Below are 17,118 nucleotides of genomic sequence, written 5' to 3' on the forward strand. Positions count from 1 at the left end.
GAAAAACAAGAACCTCACCTCCAGGGTAACCCATCTTCCCCTAGCATATCACTGGTCAGGCAGTTTAAACTCCCTGACCTTTTCCTTCCTAAAGATAACATTGAGGCCTCACTTGTATTTCAGCTCCAGGCCCAGAAAAGCAGCAAAACTAGACAAGTGGCACCTGGCTGCCTTAGAACCAGCTACACTGTCTAATGATCCCCCCGACCCCCACCCCGGCCCTGGCACCAACCAATCAGTGGAGAGCACAACCTTTAAAGAGCACACCTGGAAAGCTGATGAGTATCCTAATGAGACCTCCCCTATGATTTCCACCAGCAAGAGAGACAAATATGCTCAGAACAGTGCAGGCTCTCCCACCAAGGAGCATGCCATAGCCATTCCCCCCACAGGCACATACCCCCAACTTCTAAAGGACCTCATGAGACTTACAACCAGGGGAGCAATGAGCCATGGCAGCTCGTCCCGGGCGAACCCTGTCTTCAAGGCCCCTTTTTTATCCTTGTATCCGTTCCCTTTGAATATCCCCACCTCCCATCCCCTTTTCCTTAAATAAATCAAATCTTCTTTAATCAGTGGATGAGATAGCTATGCACCACTGACTTTAACTTTTCAGAGAATATCCATGTTACATAGGTCCTTTGTGTGCAAATTCAACTCCCTAGCTCCTGTTTTTCATTAAATCTTTCATGTGTGTGGGAATGTTGTCAACATTGCTAATGGTGTTTCTGTTTAATTTCTTGATATAATTTATCATCAAATAAACTCCCAGAAAAAAGTTCTGACCAACTGGATGGGACCTCCTAGAGAAGGATGGGTTGTTCTTGCAAAGGCAATGATTTTCAATTTTGAAAAAGCTTAGGAGTGCAAGGACCTAGTGACTTGGCAGGAAACATTATGAAATGCAGCTAAATGGATCTTTCCAGCACAAAGGCTTGCTGTTTCAGGTTTCTGCATAACATATCTCTTTGAATCAAATAGGGAGAGGCACTTCTTGAAAAATCACCACCTTCCCCCCTGAATGGACTTTTTTCTGCGTGGCTGTCTTGTACTAACCAGACCATGGCATTACGCTGACCTCAGATGGCATACATCTCAACAAATAGCATGTGTCGATCCCAGCCACCACCCTCTCAAATAAACCACATGACAGTTCAGAATAAAAGGCAATAAAAGGGCATAAGCAGCCTCACAGGAAATTGGTAAAATGACAAAAGATGTGCACACGCACACACAGAGACTCTAAATCAAGCCACACACACATTTATTTGCCCTGCTCTGTTCTCATCGCTCAGAGAGAAGCCGAGACCCGGCACCTCTTCTACCTGTTATTTCTTTAAGGAAATGAGATTTGAGACATGATAGACTTGAGAAGAAATGTGTTTAAGCAAAGCTGCTTACAACCTTTCAAGTGTTTCTAGTTTCTGCTAGAGAGAAAAACATGGGGGAAAATATTAACAAGTGAAGGGGAAAAAAAGCTTGAAATGGATTAGAAATAGGACATATTCCTTTGATCTTCCATATACTCTCTTTGATTTGTTTAGGGTTTGGGAGCAGCAGCCTTAGGGGGTGATTTGTAGATGTCTAGAGATAAGGCGTGGTGGGACAAAACGGTGTTTGAACTAATTGCTTTATTGCCATGAATATCAAATTAGTCAGGAATGCTTCCACCATGATGTCCTGCTACCTAGAAACTTTCCAATGCCCACAGGAAAAATCCTTGAACTTGGAGTCCACCACAGTTTTGTACCAACTTCCTTTTCTTTGTTTTGCCGCCTGGAACTGTGCCATGCAAATGCTCCCTTTTAGCCTTAAGGATTCATGTCTCGCACCAGTAGTTCAGAGCACTCTGTTGCATATCTCAGCTCCCCATGTATTAGCAACTATGCGATCTGAGACGCATTCCTCTGCCTCCTGACCTTCCTTGCCCTCATGTGTAAACTGAGAATGATAGTAGCCTAGACCTCATAAAGTCCTAAGGAATGCATGTCCAGTAACCAACAGTCCCAGTTGGTCCAGGACTGAGAGGCCTGGTATGCAGGGTTTTCAGTGCTCACGCAGGAAAATCCCACCCAGACTAGGATGAGTGGGTCTTTATGACATATTGCAAATGAAACATTTAGCACTGTGCTTGGCGTATAATAAATATGATAATCACATACATATTTCTCTTTCCTAAACATAAGCCTTGCATTTCCCTCCTCCAAGCCTCTGTCCCCTGCCGCCCCAATGCCCACCGATGGAACCTATCCTTTCTCCTTTGCTTGTCAAAATCCTATTCATCATATTTCCCTGACTAGACTGGACCCCAGTGAGGGTGGGCCCTCTTTACTCAGACTTGTGTTTTCTGCAGCTCTTAGCAGAGTTACTGTCACATGGGCAGGGGGTGCCCCATGCATGTTTGTTAGTATATTAACTAATAACTATTTTTCACTGTAGAAAAAAATTCACATCAGTAACCATATTAAATGGACAGAAAATACATTTGCCCTGCAAGTATTTGCTACCTAAGAGGCAAACACAAGCCACAATGGCCAGACCTAATGCCAAAGTATCAAGTGATAAACTTTGCTGTATATTCACTTTCACAATTGCTATTGAGTTGTTCCAATATTTCATCAATTATCACACCTAAAAGGAACAGGCATATCATTCAGAGGAATCAGGGAGGTTTTGTTGGCATCACCAGAAGAAATTATGCCACTGCAGGGTCATGCTTTTGCGCTGCTTAGTGGAATATTTTACAATGTTCTTTTTGGAAGGGATTGTCTTTCACTATTTCCTTTGTGTAAATATAACACTTAATTACCAACACAAAGAAACCATTCTCTGAGAACTAAATTGCTTATTAACAAAAGATTTGAAATGGACTGGAGTTTCAAAAGGCAGAAGAAATTGAAGACATGTATCTTTAAACAGTAATTACACAGCTGAAAATTATATACCGAACGTAATTTTACAGATTCAATTTTCTTGTTATTGGCGGAAAGACGGAAGATTAATCCTATAAATTTAAAAGTGTCTGGATTTGTTTTTTCAAAACTTGACTTAAAATGGCGATACTTCAAATTTGGAGGTTGTGTTCCTTATTCCACAGTTCAATGGACAATTGTTTGAAGAGATAAATCCACTTTTATGGTGACAGTCTCAGAAGAGTTTACGAGCAAACCATCCTTTTATTTGCTTATGTCTTTCCATCCATTACAATCGGAGCCACATGGAATGCTGATTATTCAATTTTCAGAATCAAGCTTATTATGTTTTCCATCTCATCCCAGAGTTCATCGAATCTGAGACCCAGCCATAATATGTGGATGCAATTGCTATGGTTTTCTCTTGTTAATACAAGCATATGTTATTTTCCTCTGTTCCAATTCTTAAAATAAAAATTGCATCATAGGTTTTTAAAATATGAATCCAGAATGACTGGAAAGTTCTAAATTCAATTGAGAGGAATGGCAGTTCACTCAAGCAGGACTAGAGGAAGGAGAGCTTAAGGTTAAGGGTGGTCTCTGACCCACCTGGCCAAGGCAACAGGGTCAAATAGGTTGTGAAGAGTCTTTAATACCAAAACCTCCCTCAAAACACATACATAACGACAGCCTCCCTAAGCCCTAAAATCTTTACTAAAGCGTCGCAATAGCCCTGGCTGGTGGTGCTCAGTGGTTATAGCTTCAGTCAATGCACCAAAAGGGCACATAACTGGGTTGCAGATCTGATCCCTGGCCATGGTCCGGGCCCTGTAGGAGGAAACCAATCGATGTAGATGTCTGTCTATCTGTCTGTCTCTCTCTCTCCCTCCCTCCCTTCCACCACTCTCTCTAAAAATCAATGGAAAAATATCCTCAGGTGAGGATTAACAAAACAAAACAAAAAAGAGTCTGCAATAATCATCAGCCACAGAAGGTCTAAATAACCAGGGCCTTGTGTGATTGACCCCCACCCCAGCCACACACACATATGCATCCGTGCTGTTTAATGATAAAGAGGTAAAGCAGAAGAAAAGAAAATAAGACAAAACAAAAAAATCCCACATATTAAAAATATTTGTTATATATCCTCAATTCAATAAACGTTTAGTATAACCGACAAGTTTTTCACATAATGTATGGCAGAATTATTATTTTTTGACTGATAGCTGTTAACCTCCAGAAAGAAAAAAAAAACCTACCAAGAAAGGCTCTTATTGGCTAACTGGGCTCAAATATAAAAACAAAGCCTAGCAGCTGTTTCTAAGCAGCAGCCTCTCATACGAACTGAGCTTCAGGGAGAAGCATGCACTAAGCTGCCTGCCTTCCACACCGAACTAACTGCCTGCTTGCACTGTGTTCCTGACATCTGAGCCCACCCTCAGATAGGCGTTCCTGGAATTCTATTTCAACCAATAGGACTGAGGCTGAGACTTTCCCCATCCAATGGAAATGCGCAAATATAACTCCATCAGCATCGTCGCTGACCTATCAGATCAGCTCCATTCTGACCAAGCAGGACTTTGCCTTTTAGACCAATCAAACTGCAAGGATTTGGAGTCCTCGCTGGCATGAGGATTGACCAAACAGGGGCCAGGGGTGGAGACTTCTCTCTCTATTTGTCAGCTCCCCTCTGGCGTGGGAAGCACACCTTCCCTTTCCACCGAAGACCGAAAACTGCATTTCCCTGCCATGGAGAAGAGCTGTCTAGCTGGGGAGGCTGCCGTACTCAATGCCATCTCCTCCCAGAGCGGCCTCACAGCTATGCCGCATCACAACTGAGCTGTTTGTCCTTGTTCACCACACCGCAAATTGGGGATTCCTGTTGGCATTGAATTGGAACTGAGGACCATCAATTGACACAGCAAAAAAGATGTTACAAAATAGTGGTAAGAATATGGGCTTGACAGTCCGGTAATTCCTCAAAAAAATTAGAACGAGCTACATACAACTCAGCAATCCCTCTCCTGGGTATCTATCTGAAAACCTCTAAATCATGTATTTGCAAAGATATATGTACCCCTATATTCACCGCAGCATTATTCACAGTAGCCAAGACATGGAAACAGCCAAAGAGTCCTGCAATAGAGGAATTGATAAAGAAGATGTGGTCCATATACACAATGGCATACTCCTCAGCCATAAGAAAGGATGAAATAGCCCCATTTGCAAGAACATGGATGTACCTTGAGAACATTATGCTAAGTGAAATAAGTCAGAAAAAGCTAAGAACCATATGATTTCATTTATATGTGGGATATAAAACTGAAACTCATGACCACAAACAGCAGTGCGGTGGTTGCCAGAGAGAAGTGGGTGGAGGGAAAAGGGAGTCCTAATATAAGGCAACAGAAGATTTGACTTTGGGTGGTGGACGGACACACGGTGCAATATACAGATCTTGTAACATAGAAACACACACCTAAAAGCTATATATTCATGTTGACCAATGTCATCCCAATAAATTTAATTTTTAAAAGGGGAAAAGGAGAATATGGGCTTTATTGTTGGACAAATCTGGTTTTAAACCAGGTCCTGCCACTAATTAGCTTCATGATCTCGGGCATCTCTTTAACACTCTGACCCACTAATCTCAGTCTCCTTAGCTCTGATGTGGGGATACTGGTCCTCTCCCACAGGTGGGATGAGGCTGAAATGAGCTGCTTGGTGCTGAGTCCGTATGACCCAGACTCCATGATGTCATGTTACTGGGGTAGCGCTCACCACTGATGACCGCATGGCCTGGCATCGCACAGTGCCTCACCTTTGACTAAGCAGATTCAGCTCCTGAGCTCATTTGATGGCCACAACCATTAAGGGTGATGGTGAAGACAGGAATTCCTGCTCTACAGACAAGATCCAGATAAATATGACAGGTAACTCATAGCAAAGGCTTATCATATGTCAGGCACTGTCCTACATGTTTTATATACATTCTTTCACCAAACCCCCAGCAAGGGGGCTACCACGATTATTCCAATTTTCTACAGATAAGAAAACTGAGGTGTAGAAGTTAAGGAACTGGTCCAAGTAGCAGATCGGGTAGGTAGGAGTACTGCCTCTTCCTGTTGGGGCTGCAATAGAAAGCTTTTAGTTAACCTCAAGCTCCATTTCCTACAGATTTGATTGAGCCTCTTTGTTGTGCTCAGAGGCTGAGGGGCACAAAGCACAAGGGACCACAGAAAGGACATTTGAACTCTGAGCTGGGCTGAATGGCAAATGGGGCCCTGGAGCAGGTCTCCTGAATGCTGAGGTTCCAGGCCTTGACTTGGAACCAGGTGCCAGCAGTGACATCTGAGATGTCACACAGAAAAGCATAACATCTCAAATCAGGAACACTCTGTTCTCTGGGCTGGTCCCCTGGGAGATCCTGTGTGGCCAGCAGGACTGATGTTAGAATTCCCTGACAGGGAAGAGTGGCTGCCCCTGAGAGAAGCCCCTGTCTTTCTTCCCAGGGGTTGGTCAAACAAGAGGTAATGCTTTCAAGGAACTGAGCTGACTCCTGGGAGTCAGCTGTGAGTTGAGGGCAGAGCAGAGGGAAGGCTGACAGGACACGTGGCCTTAGGAAGGACAACTCCACACACATAGAAAGGGCAGTGGAGCACTGTCCAACCTCATCCTGCCCAGGCAGGGAACCGGGGCTGAGCTCGGGCCCTTGCCCGGACTTTGCCGTGAACTGTAGGAACCTTGGTGTAATGCCCCCACCAGCAGGATGCTTCTGTGACTTACACACTAGGTTTGTCCCACATGGGACTGTCCTGTCTAGTTCTCGTCCTGCTACTCTCTGTGTGACCTTGACTGAGTCTCCAAACCTTCTGAGCTTTAGTTGCTTCATGGAGAAGACCAGTAGCTTATCCTGGATGATATCTGAGAGCTCCTCATCCTAAAACAGGATGACTCCATCCCTTCCCCTGCCCCCTTAAGAAGTCTCTCTCTGCAGAGCTTCAACCTTGCCCTTCCAAATAAGAATTTGGAAAATTTAAATGAGTCTAGAAGCGGGATGTTCACTTACTAATTGAGCTTCAGGAGGAACCAAGTTGTACACTCTACATTCAAAGATTTAAACTGGGCATTTTTGCCATTGGTTTCTTATAAATCATTATTTAAAAAAAATTTTAGCTTCTCAAAATGGTTTTCAATAACAGTGATGAATTATCTTTAATCCAACTGATTCTGCACAACTATTATTTTCATCTTTGTCTCCTCTTCCAGGTTGCATCCATCGTCCAGTTATACTGATAGATCTGCAACCACTATGTCCATACATTTGGTAAATTTTCTCTTACTTGATACTCTTTTAAAAATATATATGTATTGATTTCAGAGAGAAAGGGAGGGAGGTAGAGAGAGCGACATCCATGATGAGAGAGAATCATTGATTGACTGCCTCCTGCACACCCCACACAACTCGGGCGTGTGCCCTGACGGGGGGAATGGAACTACGACCTCCTGGTTCATAGGTCAATGCTCAACCACTGAGCCAGCTGGCGGGCTCTCACTTGATACTTTAGCCTAAACATTTTCCATGCATCCAAGTCTTTCTAATTATCATTTCAGTGAATGCATTATCTTTCATCATAGTCCATGCACCATCATGTACTTAACAGCTTCCAGAATACTCTCTCCCAATATCTTGTGGGTATTGATAATGTTGCTAATTAACATCTTCACACACACAGCCCACCCCCCACTCCTCCCTATGAGTTAAATTGGGGGGGGGGGAAGCCTTCTCGTGTACTTTGAAAGTAACTGCTGGACTCTGAAGCAACATTTTCATCCTTGAAATATGGTTGCGTATAAGCTGCAGAATTCTCCCTTTGTTGCCAGCAAGAGAGGAGGTTTGGGACACAGATTTTAGGAGCTGTCCCTTTGGAAGGGGCCTGTAAACACTGGTGGCATTTGGGCAAGTCCCTTTATTTTATTGTCCCTTATTTTCTCTTTTCTTCTTCTAAAGATTATGTTCCAGGAGCTTGAGGGCAACATGGCTCACTTTTCTGTAGATAATTAGGCCATCATAGTGGGAAATCCAGGAGGCAAGACACAGTGACCCTCCTCCCACCTCACATTAGTCCCTTACAAACCAGTGTTTACACATATCAGTGCCGCTTGAGTCACTAACCATTCAATTTAAAATTCAGCCCCAAAACACAGAGAGAGCCGTTTCTGCCTAAATGCAGTACACCAGACACAGCCAATAGGACACTCCAGATCAGAAAGGGCTATGAACAATTTCAACCACACTTAGAAACACCATTTTTAACATTGTAGCAAATGTTGCCAATTTCAGGCATAGGAACAGACATTCTGGTGCCCACATTCCTAAAGTCTATCTTGTTTTAGACGGAAAAAAAAAAACACACAACCCCCCCCCCCCCAAAAAAAAAAAAAAAAAAAAAGAATCGAGCAATTTTCATTTTATGGAAAACCAGTTAACCATCAAATGCAAAAAAAAAAAATAAATAAATAAATAAAACTACAATAAAGCCACACCTGCAGCAATGCTTTCAAGGGGGTGTCTTGAAGTCTGGTGCTTTTCCCAAAGGCATCGACAGAGTTGGGCAGCAAAGAAAGTGTAGCCTGAAAATGTCTCATGAAGCAAAACTTAGGTCATTTTTAGTTGTGTTATGCAGAGTCATAAACCTCAGAAAAAAACACACTAATAAAACATCATGCTCAGTTTAAAGGTCTCCCATCATTCCGTGCCATAATGATACATGAAACACCATTAGCATAAGGCCAGTCCATTGCTCCTGGACTGTGGAGCTGTTACAAGATTCCAGGACAGGAGGAGTAGGGAAACTGAGACGGGAAAGTTAAAACCAGGCCACACAGTGCGGGTAATTTGCAGCCAGCTTCTAACTAACAAACCATTGTCCTCCCCAGCCAAGGACACTGAGAGCAAATGATTAACAAAACCTCCCTAATGAGAGAATGCAGAAAGGGAAGGGGGAAGGAGAAAGGAAAAAAGGGCAGTTTTATTCCCTAAGAAGAGAAGCCAGCAGTCTCAAGGCTTGGTCGGATAAAGATGCCAGGTGTTTCTCATGATTTCTGGGAAGGCCACAACAAAGTAAAAAAAAAAAAAAAAAAAAAAAGACTTTGAGAATTAATCTGTACCAAAATATTCAGCAGAGGAATTTTGAGACCTCAGACCCACACCCAACTTGCTCTTCATAAGTCAGATGTATAGGTTTGCTTGCTTTAATTTTTCAAGAAAGGTGCATGCTTTCATGCTTTAATGAACTGGCTTTTTACAACTGCAGTCAAGGCCTCTGGTATAAATTCATTTGGTGCACAAATTTGTGCATGGGTGGGGTCCCTTGGCCTGGCCTGCAATCATGGCCAATTGGGACCCGCCATCCAGGGGAGAGGGACCGCAGGAGGTTGGTGGGCCGTGGGAGGTTGGCTGTGGGAGCGCACTGACCACCAGGGGGCAGCTCCTGCATTGAGCGTCTGCCCCCTGATGGTCAGTGCATGTCATAGCAACCAGTCAACTGAATGACCGGTTGTAACGGTCGCTTAGGCTTTTTATATAGAGAGATGAGAAGACAAGGATCCAGGTTGGGACAGCCCTCTGCACTGACTCAGGGGGTTGTCCTGTCCGGTAACACCTCTCTGGTGTCGTGAGAGAGGCCTATAACAGAACCAGGACTGGGACAGACTAGAAAACAGAGAATTAATTGCTCAGAGTTCAAAGGAGGAATATAATGTGTTTCCTAACCTCATGCTGCAGTCCAGATCAATGTCCAGGCCCTGAGAAGGGTTGGGGTCTTCCGACCACGTATGTGGACTAGAATAATTCTTGGGAAAATTTTTAAAGCACCATGGAAGAAGACCAGAAGAGCAGGCCGCTGGGTGCTTCCAAGGGCCTCCCTGCTCTGTGAGGGTCCCCTTATTCAGTCATTACGCAAACACCTTTGTGTTATTCTGACCCCAGGCCAGGTGCTCTGCTGGGTGAGCCCCTGGGGATACAGTAGAAATAAGATAGATAAGATCCTGCCTTCACAAGTTTACGTTCTGGTGAGGGGACATTATGATAAACCACTGAAAAAATGATACTTTATTAACACTTTTCACTGCCTGTAATTATTTAACAGGGTAATGGGTTGGTAGGATTATTAGTCTGAGATAATATGATTTTTTTAGTGTATGGCCCACATATGCATGGGATGTACTTATACTAAAAATTTCATTATTTATCTGAAATTCAAGTTGAAGAGATTCCTGTATTTTATCTGACAACCCATGGAGAGGGTAGAGCAGTGGTTCTCAACCTTCTGGCCCGTTAAATACAGTTCCTATGTTGTGACCCAACCCTAAAATTATTTTTGTTGCTACTTCATAACTGTAATGTTGCTACTGTTATGAATCGTAATGTAAATATCTGAAATGCAGGATGGTCTTAGGCGACGCCTGTGAAAGGGTCGTTCGACCGCCAAAGGGGTTGCGACCCACAGGTTGAGAACTGCTGGGGTAGAGGGTGAGAGCAACCTAAAACGGGAGGGTCGGAGACCTTTCCAAGTTGGGAGCAGCCTGCCTTTTAAATTTCTCGCCTCTCCATGCATACTTCCTGTTCCCACTGCTGATATCTGTGGGTTATTTAACAACCTAATAGCACCTTTCATTTACAATCCCTTTTATACGCATTTTTGCTGGAACACCATCTAAGCCCCATGTATTAAACTTCATCATGTTCCTCATTTCACAGGTGAAGAATTGAGGTTTGGAGAAGTGAAGTCACACAGGTGATTGTGATCCCAGGGTAACCAGCAACAGAGGCAGGACTTTGGATTCTGTGAGCACGTCCACCTGGCATCTAGCCCGCGTCTAGCAGGTGCTTAATAAATATCTTTGAATTGAACTAAAGGCAGTGTGTTTCAAGTGTACGCGCCTGCCTGACAATTAGCTTCTGGATTGCACGTGAGTGCTGACGTTAAGCACTTGATTGCCCGGCGTCCACTTCCAAGAGGGGCCATGGTGAACCATCACTTGGCCAGCTACAGAAGACAAAGAGCCAGGCCACGCCTCCCTGAAGGTCCCCTTTTACAAAATCCCGGTTGAGGTAGATGACTATTGTATTTGACTGACAAAGCTTTACTTTCCAGAACTTTAATTCCTGCTCTTATGTTTTAAATTCACCAATAGAGAGTGAACCAGAGAAACCATAGGCACCCCACTATCAACCCAATAAAGGCAGAACCTAGGGTCCTTCTCCCTCTCTCTCTTATCCATCCTCCCTTCTCCCTCCCTCCCTGTGACCTCACTGTGCAGCCCTGGACATGCTGTGGACCCTCAAGAACTTGTGAGTAATATATTTTGTCTTTTCAAAGTTCCCCGATGGTTGTGGCTGAGAGCGTCTTGCAACCATAAGAACCACAGGGGCAGGCCCAGCCACAACATGGGCTCTGTCTGGGGAAATGTCCGTGGTGGTGCCTCACAAATTGATCATAGGCTTTCGATGAGCAAAGACTAAGGTTTGAATTGAGGCTCAGAGGCATTCCAGCTGCATCACTCACACAAGTCAGCTGACTCCTCAGTGGGCTTATCCTCATTTTACAGATAATTGTTATGTAGATTCATTCTTTCAACAAACATATTGAGTGTCTACTGTGTTTCAGGCTCCGCTCCAAGAAGTGGAATACCAAGAGAAAGAACCTCCTTTAGGGAGCTTGCATGCTAGGCAGGGGAGCCAGAGACTAGACAAATACAGAGAAAATTATCAGACTTTTATGGGATATAACATTTAAAATGTGGGCAGGATAGAGAACAGCTGTGCGGAGACTGGGCTATGTTAGGTCAGGGAAGGCTTCTCTGAGATGGTGACATTCCAGAGGCTCCCATCCTGGCCTAGGTCTGTGGACCAGGTTCCTGGGCAGAGGCAACAGGTAGGGGGAGAGGGGACAAGAGCAGGGTGTTGGGCGTGAGATTGAAGCCAGGGGTTTGGACTTGATTCTAAGTGTAATGGAAACCACGGGGGGTTTTGACCAGGGCCATAACCCGAGCCGATTTGTGTTTTTAAAAAGATCTCTCGGGCCACTGTGTGGAGAACAGATCATAAGGAGCAGGAAGCCAGACTGGGAGGTGACTGCATGGTGACTGGGATGGATGAGATGGGAAGATGGAAAGAAATGGTCTGATGGGTGAGGGTGGAGGGGTCACATTTAGAAGGTCAAGTCCCTAAAACATGCTGAAGGCAGAGAAATCAAGGATGGAATCTGGGTTTTTAGCTTAAACAAGGCAAATGATCTGTCAAGGTTTCAAAGAGGAAACAAACATAGGTACAGCAGTCCTGAGAGTGTTTAACATAGTAAATACCTTAGTCAATATCCCTGTGGGTGCCTTTCAGGGGCAGGAAGGAGGCAGACACACTTGGAAGGGAAAGGCTGTCAGGGACCGTGAGAATCCATGTTGCGTTACCTCCTCAGCCTGGCTGAGTTGTGTGTCCACTATTACTGCAGCCAGGGCACCAGGCCCTTATGCACAGGCCATTGGACAAAATCCTATGGAGAACTGATAAATGCTGCGATGAATGAGAAGCAGGAGCTATGGGTCCAATGGGAAATAGCCATGCACAAAAGTAACACCAGGCACCTCTGTTCACGGCAGCATTATTCATGGTGGCCAAGACATGGAAACAACCAATGTGTCCTGGATAAAGAAGATGTGGTACATATACACAGTGGAATACTACTCAGCCATAAGAAAGGATGAAATAATGCCATTTGCAGCAGCAGGGATGGACCTTGAGAACATTACGTTAAGTGGAATAAGTCAGACTGAAAAGGCTAAGAACCATACGATTTCACTCATATGTGGGATATGAAACTGAAACTTATGATCACAAACAGGGAAGAGGGTGTGGGGAGAATGGGATCCTAATATGAGGTGACAGGAGAAGATTTGACTTCGGGTGGTGGGCACACGGTGCAATATACAGATCTTGTAACATAGAAACCCACACATGAAACCTATATGTTCATGTTAATCAATGTCACCCCAATCAATTGAATAAATAAAATTTAAAACACGACAAACAGAAACCCAAATCAGAAACACAACAAACATCAGGCAGAGATATTCCCAGGACCAAACAGACAATTCCTGTATATATACTAGTATATGGCCAAGTCCATATCCTTGAAATGGCTACAGAAAAACTCTTGAGCGCCAAATGGGGACAGAACAGTCACATGATGACTCTGGCCCAGAGTTCCAGGTCCTCCCCTCTCAAAGCTCTGCTTTGAGGTGCAGCATAGCAGGCAGTGGAGGCAGGTTGGAATCAGAGGGCTGGACTCATGGGGAGAAACTGACTTTCCAGTCCCAGCTCTGCTCTGTGCTGAGCAAAGTACTAAATGTTTGCATCTTTTCTCACAGTCCATCTTCACTGCAACACTGTGAGATGAAGGCTAGTATCACCATTGTATTGATCAGCAAGTAGCCTCAGAGAGGTCAATTCATTTTCCCAAGGTAACACAGCTTGAGTGCAGTTTCACCCTCACGGAGCTCCCAGCACATCATCCAGTCTTATTCCTTATTGAATCCCCACCATCCTGCTCACAGCAGGGGCTCAGTAAACATTTGTTGCATGGATAACAACCCCACAGCTTGTGTTTAATCATGAAGGCAGGCCATTTCCTTTGAAGTAAAGATTGAAGAAGCTGCCTTCACCCCAGCTTTCTCTAGGTGATAGACAAATTCTGCTCCCTGGAAGACTAAGTCCCCAGGCTTAGAAGTCTTTGGGAAGACAGGCTGCCTCAGGGCTCACTCTCTCTGGTCCGAACCAGTTTCTGCCTCAAGGGTGATGAGGTCTTATGAGAAAGGCAGGTAGGGCCCACTAGCTCTCAGAACTCACAGGGGGACTGGCACCTGCAGCCCTGGTGTTTATATTCGGATTATCTTTGATGGCATGCTAAATCGGTGACTAATTACAGCATGTCCAAATAAGGTACTTTAATTATAGCTTCCTTAATTCCAATGAGAACTCTGCTTGGAAAACAGAGGGGAGAGTGGATACATATCTGCTTGCTCCCATCTCAGAGCCTGGCTTGGTAAATGAATTACCAGGAGAGTCAGTGGCTTATTCCATTAGCTCCTGATAGGACACTGCTTTGTAACTGCTGGGAAGGCTTCCCACGGGGGAGAGGGGGGGCTGCTTGCAATCTTTGCAGCCAACCCTGAGGCAACGTGGGTGTGCAGGGAGGCTGACGCTGGCTTGGGCTCAGCCTCCTGCTCCTTCCCGCTGGGCACGGCCGCCCAGCTGTAATGGGCATTTCTGGAGGGCCTTGCTCATTCCACTTGAAACGGCAGACTCACCCATGGTGCTGTCTTCTGTTGGAAATCACTCACTGATCTCTGCCACCTCTCGAGCTGTACAATTCAGAGCTTTCTGAACTGGAGCCCTCCTGGATTTCGTGGGCCCTTAGACAGGTGTTCTGTTTATATAGAATGGGACTCCTCCTTCCCCCTGCTGCTAGGCTACAAATGTTAAAGAAACAGCATCCGCTTGGCGGTAAAGTTTAATGTTGGTAAATGTCTTATTTAAATCATGTTTAATACTTTCTGCAGGATGGACTTTGGAAGGCCATGAAGTTTAGCCCCCTCCCTCTCCCCACAGGGGTCTTAAAACCTAGAATCAGTTACTTTGTGATTTCCATGGAAGACAATACATTTTTCCATAGTTTTGGCTCCTTCTTATCCTCTGTCCCTTTACATGCAACATTTCCTCCAAAACAGAACTGTTTTGGAGTTCTCTTGGGACTTTTCTACTTGTCACTGTGATTGTAATACCAATGATGAGAAAGCCTTACCTACAATGCCAGACCATTTCATGTAAGTGATCTCACTCACTTCTTACAGCCAGCCCTGAAAGGTAGACAAAACAGCTGTAGCTATTGCTACTCTCACATTATAGCCAAGATCAGAGAGGTGAAATAATGGCCACGTCATTCAGTTACCGTGGTCAGCAAACTGCGGCTCACGAGCCACATGTGGCTCTTTGGCCCCTTGAGTGTGGCTCTTCCACAAGATACCACGTGCGGGCACGCATACAGTGCGATTGAAACTTCGTGGCCCATGTGCATAAGTCGGTTTTCTGCCTGGGCAAGTCTATTTTGAAGAAGTACTGTTGATATTTGGCTCTGTTGACTAATGAGTTTGCCGACCACTGACAGGTCTGCGTTATCGGACGCCATCCCAGATTCTTTACTATGTTGCCTGTCAACAGGCCTTGTTTTGACCACAGCACATTGTTTCTCAGCTGCCCAATCTTTCTGAGAAGGCCTCCAGCTGACTCTTGGTGTTCCATTTTCAAATATGCATATTGGGTTAGAACTAAGACCAATTTAAATGAACAAATATCTCTTAAATGCCTATGTGTGCATGGCTCTATGGTGGCATTCAGGGCATTCGGAGATGGCTCAGAGGGTGAAAAGCATCCTGCCTATGGATTTCAATTCCAGACAGATCTAATTCAAATCACAACCCCTCCTGGGACCTTGAACAAGCTACAATCAAAAGCTCAAGATTAAATGAGATAATGTAAAGTGGCCAGCAATCTTGATATCGCTAAATTAAATAGCCATGATGCTTCATGTACATCATCTCTTTAAACCTTACAACAGCCCTGAGGAGGTAGGGACTATTCTTAGCCCCATCTTATAGATTAGTAAACTGAGGTGATTGGCCAATGGTTATGCAATGCAATTTACATCCAGGTCTGCCTGGCTCCAAACACAGCTGCTGCTCTTAATCAGTGTCAGGAGCTGCTGCTTATGAGAAAAACAGGACTTGCTCGTCAGCTGCTTGCTGTAAACATATGATTATGGCATGAGCTTTGGATCAGGGGCAGGGGTCACTGTCATTTAGACTCAGCCCTCCCACTTACAGGCAGGAAAAAAAACAAACAACATTTGCCACATTCACTTCCTCCTATTTGCTGAGTGTGGTATGATTAAAATGCAAATCCACTAGAAAGTAGGCCTCACTTCAGAGTTCCTTATGTCGGTATGTGTTTTTGTAAGGCATAGATTCTGAAATCCCAATTACCTCTTGAGGGGATGGTTGAAAAATTTGACCCAAAAAACCAGGCCAATATTGGCCGATCTCCCCAGGGAGATGTTACCTAAGAATCACCAGTGCCTTTGAGAATGTGATAACATGTAATTATTCTCTCCACACACAAAAAAGGCTACATGCACGCCACACACAACTGTGTACACAATTTCAGGGGGTTGACAGACATCCTTCCCCCACCCCACTGTCCATTTGCAGACTGGATAGCTGGAGTCCACAGCCCTGCGGTTGAATCTGAGGTTCAGCATCCTCATCTGTCTCTCTGGGTAGGAGTGAGGATAGGATGAGGTGACCCCAAGGCAGAGCCCGATGCCACTTACCTGCTCAGTGTGCACCAGCCCAGCAGTGGGGCAGCTAGAGACAGGAAAACAACCACATCACTGGGCAAAAAGGGCACCACCAACGGGAGAGAGACTCTCCTCAAATGAGCGACCACTCCACAGGTAAGAGCAATTTCACTGCCCGTCGCATAGGGTTTTTCATTAGCCTCAATAAGGAGCACTTTCTGGTGCCCTGGAGTGAGTGCGGGGAGGGCTATTGGAGCCACTTGTAAATGTTAATGGCTCTCAGGCCAGCTTCCCTCTGGCTAATTGCTAGTGGAATTGATGAGCCAGCAGGCTCTCCACCCACCTCTCCCTCTCAGAGCTGAAGCTGCTACCCTGTGTTTCCAAACCCTACTTGGTCCCGCCCATTCCCACCCAGGCAGGGCGGCTGCCCACCATGCTGCACAGGCTACACTCTGATTTAGAGCTTAGTAAGGGGATTTCCGCTGGGAAGAGACCTCCATGGGGTGGGCTCTGAGGGCTTTAATACCTCGCTATTCACACTGTGGTCTATGAACCAGCAGCATAGACCATGGAGGCATATTAGAAATGCAGAATATCAGGTCTCACTCTCAACTGAGAAACTGTGTTTTAATAAGACGCCCAGGGTGATTCCTATATGTGTGCAAGCTTGGAAGCATTGGCGGGGGGGGGGGTGGGGGTTGGGTGGGAGGGGAGCATCGTTCTAATAATGGAATTCCCCTACACGCTTGCAAAGCCCTGGGAAACTTCAATGCTCCTTGGGGGAGATTTGACTC

General features: G+C 45.0%; 1 long non-coding RNA gene across 6 annotated transcripts in view; it reads right to left on the bottom strand.

The window, feature by feature from the left end:
- LOC132214569 (uncharacterized) overlaps positions 1–16,554 on the bottom strand; it is a 38,790-nt gene extending 22,236 nt beyond the window's left edge. For 4 of the 6 annotated variants that reach the window (XR_009448312.1, XR_009448314.1, XR_009448311.1 and 1 more), the window contains exon 1: positions 16,358–16,554. This is a non-coding gene — a long non-coding RNA (uncharacterized LOC132214569). Of the gene's footprint in view, positions 1–8,459; positions 8,572–16,357 lie in introns of those variants that run through there. The other 2 variants (XR_009448313.1, XR_009448315.1) reach the window with 2 other exon arrangements.
- Between the last annotated feature and the right edge of the window lie 564 nt (positions 16,555–17,118).

The sequence above is a fragment of the Myotis daubentonii genome, chromosome 13, assembly GCF_963259705.1.
Source record: "Myotis daubentonii chromosome 13, mMyoDau2.1, whole genome shotgun sequence".
Taxonomy (NCBI): domain Eukaryota; kingdom Metazoa; phylum Chordata; class Mammalia; order Chiroptera; family Vespertilionidae; genus Myotis; species Myotis daubentonii.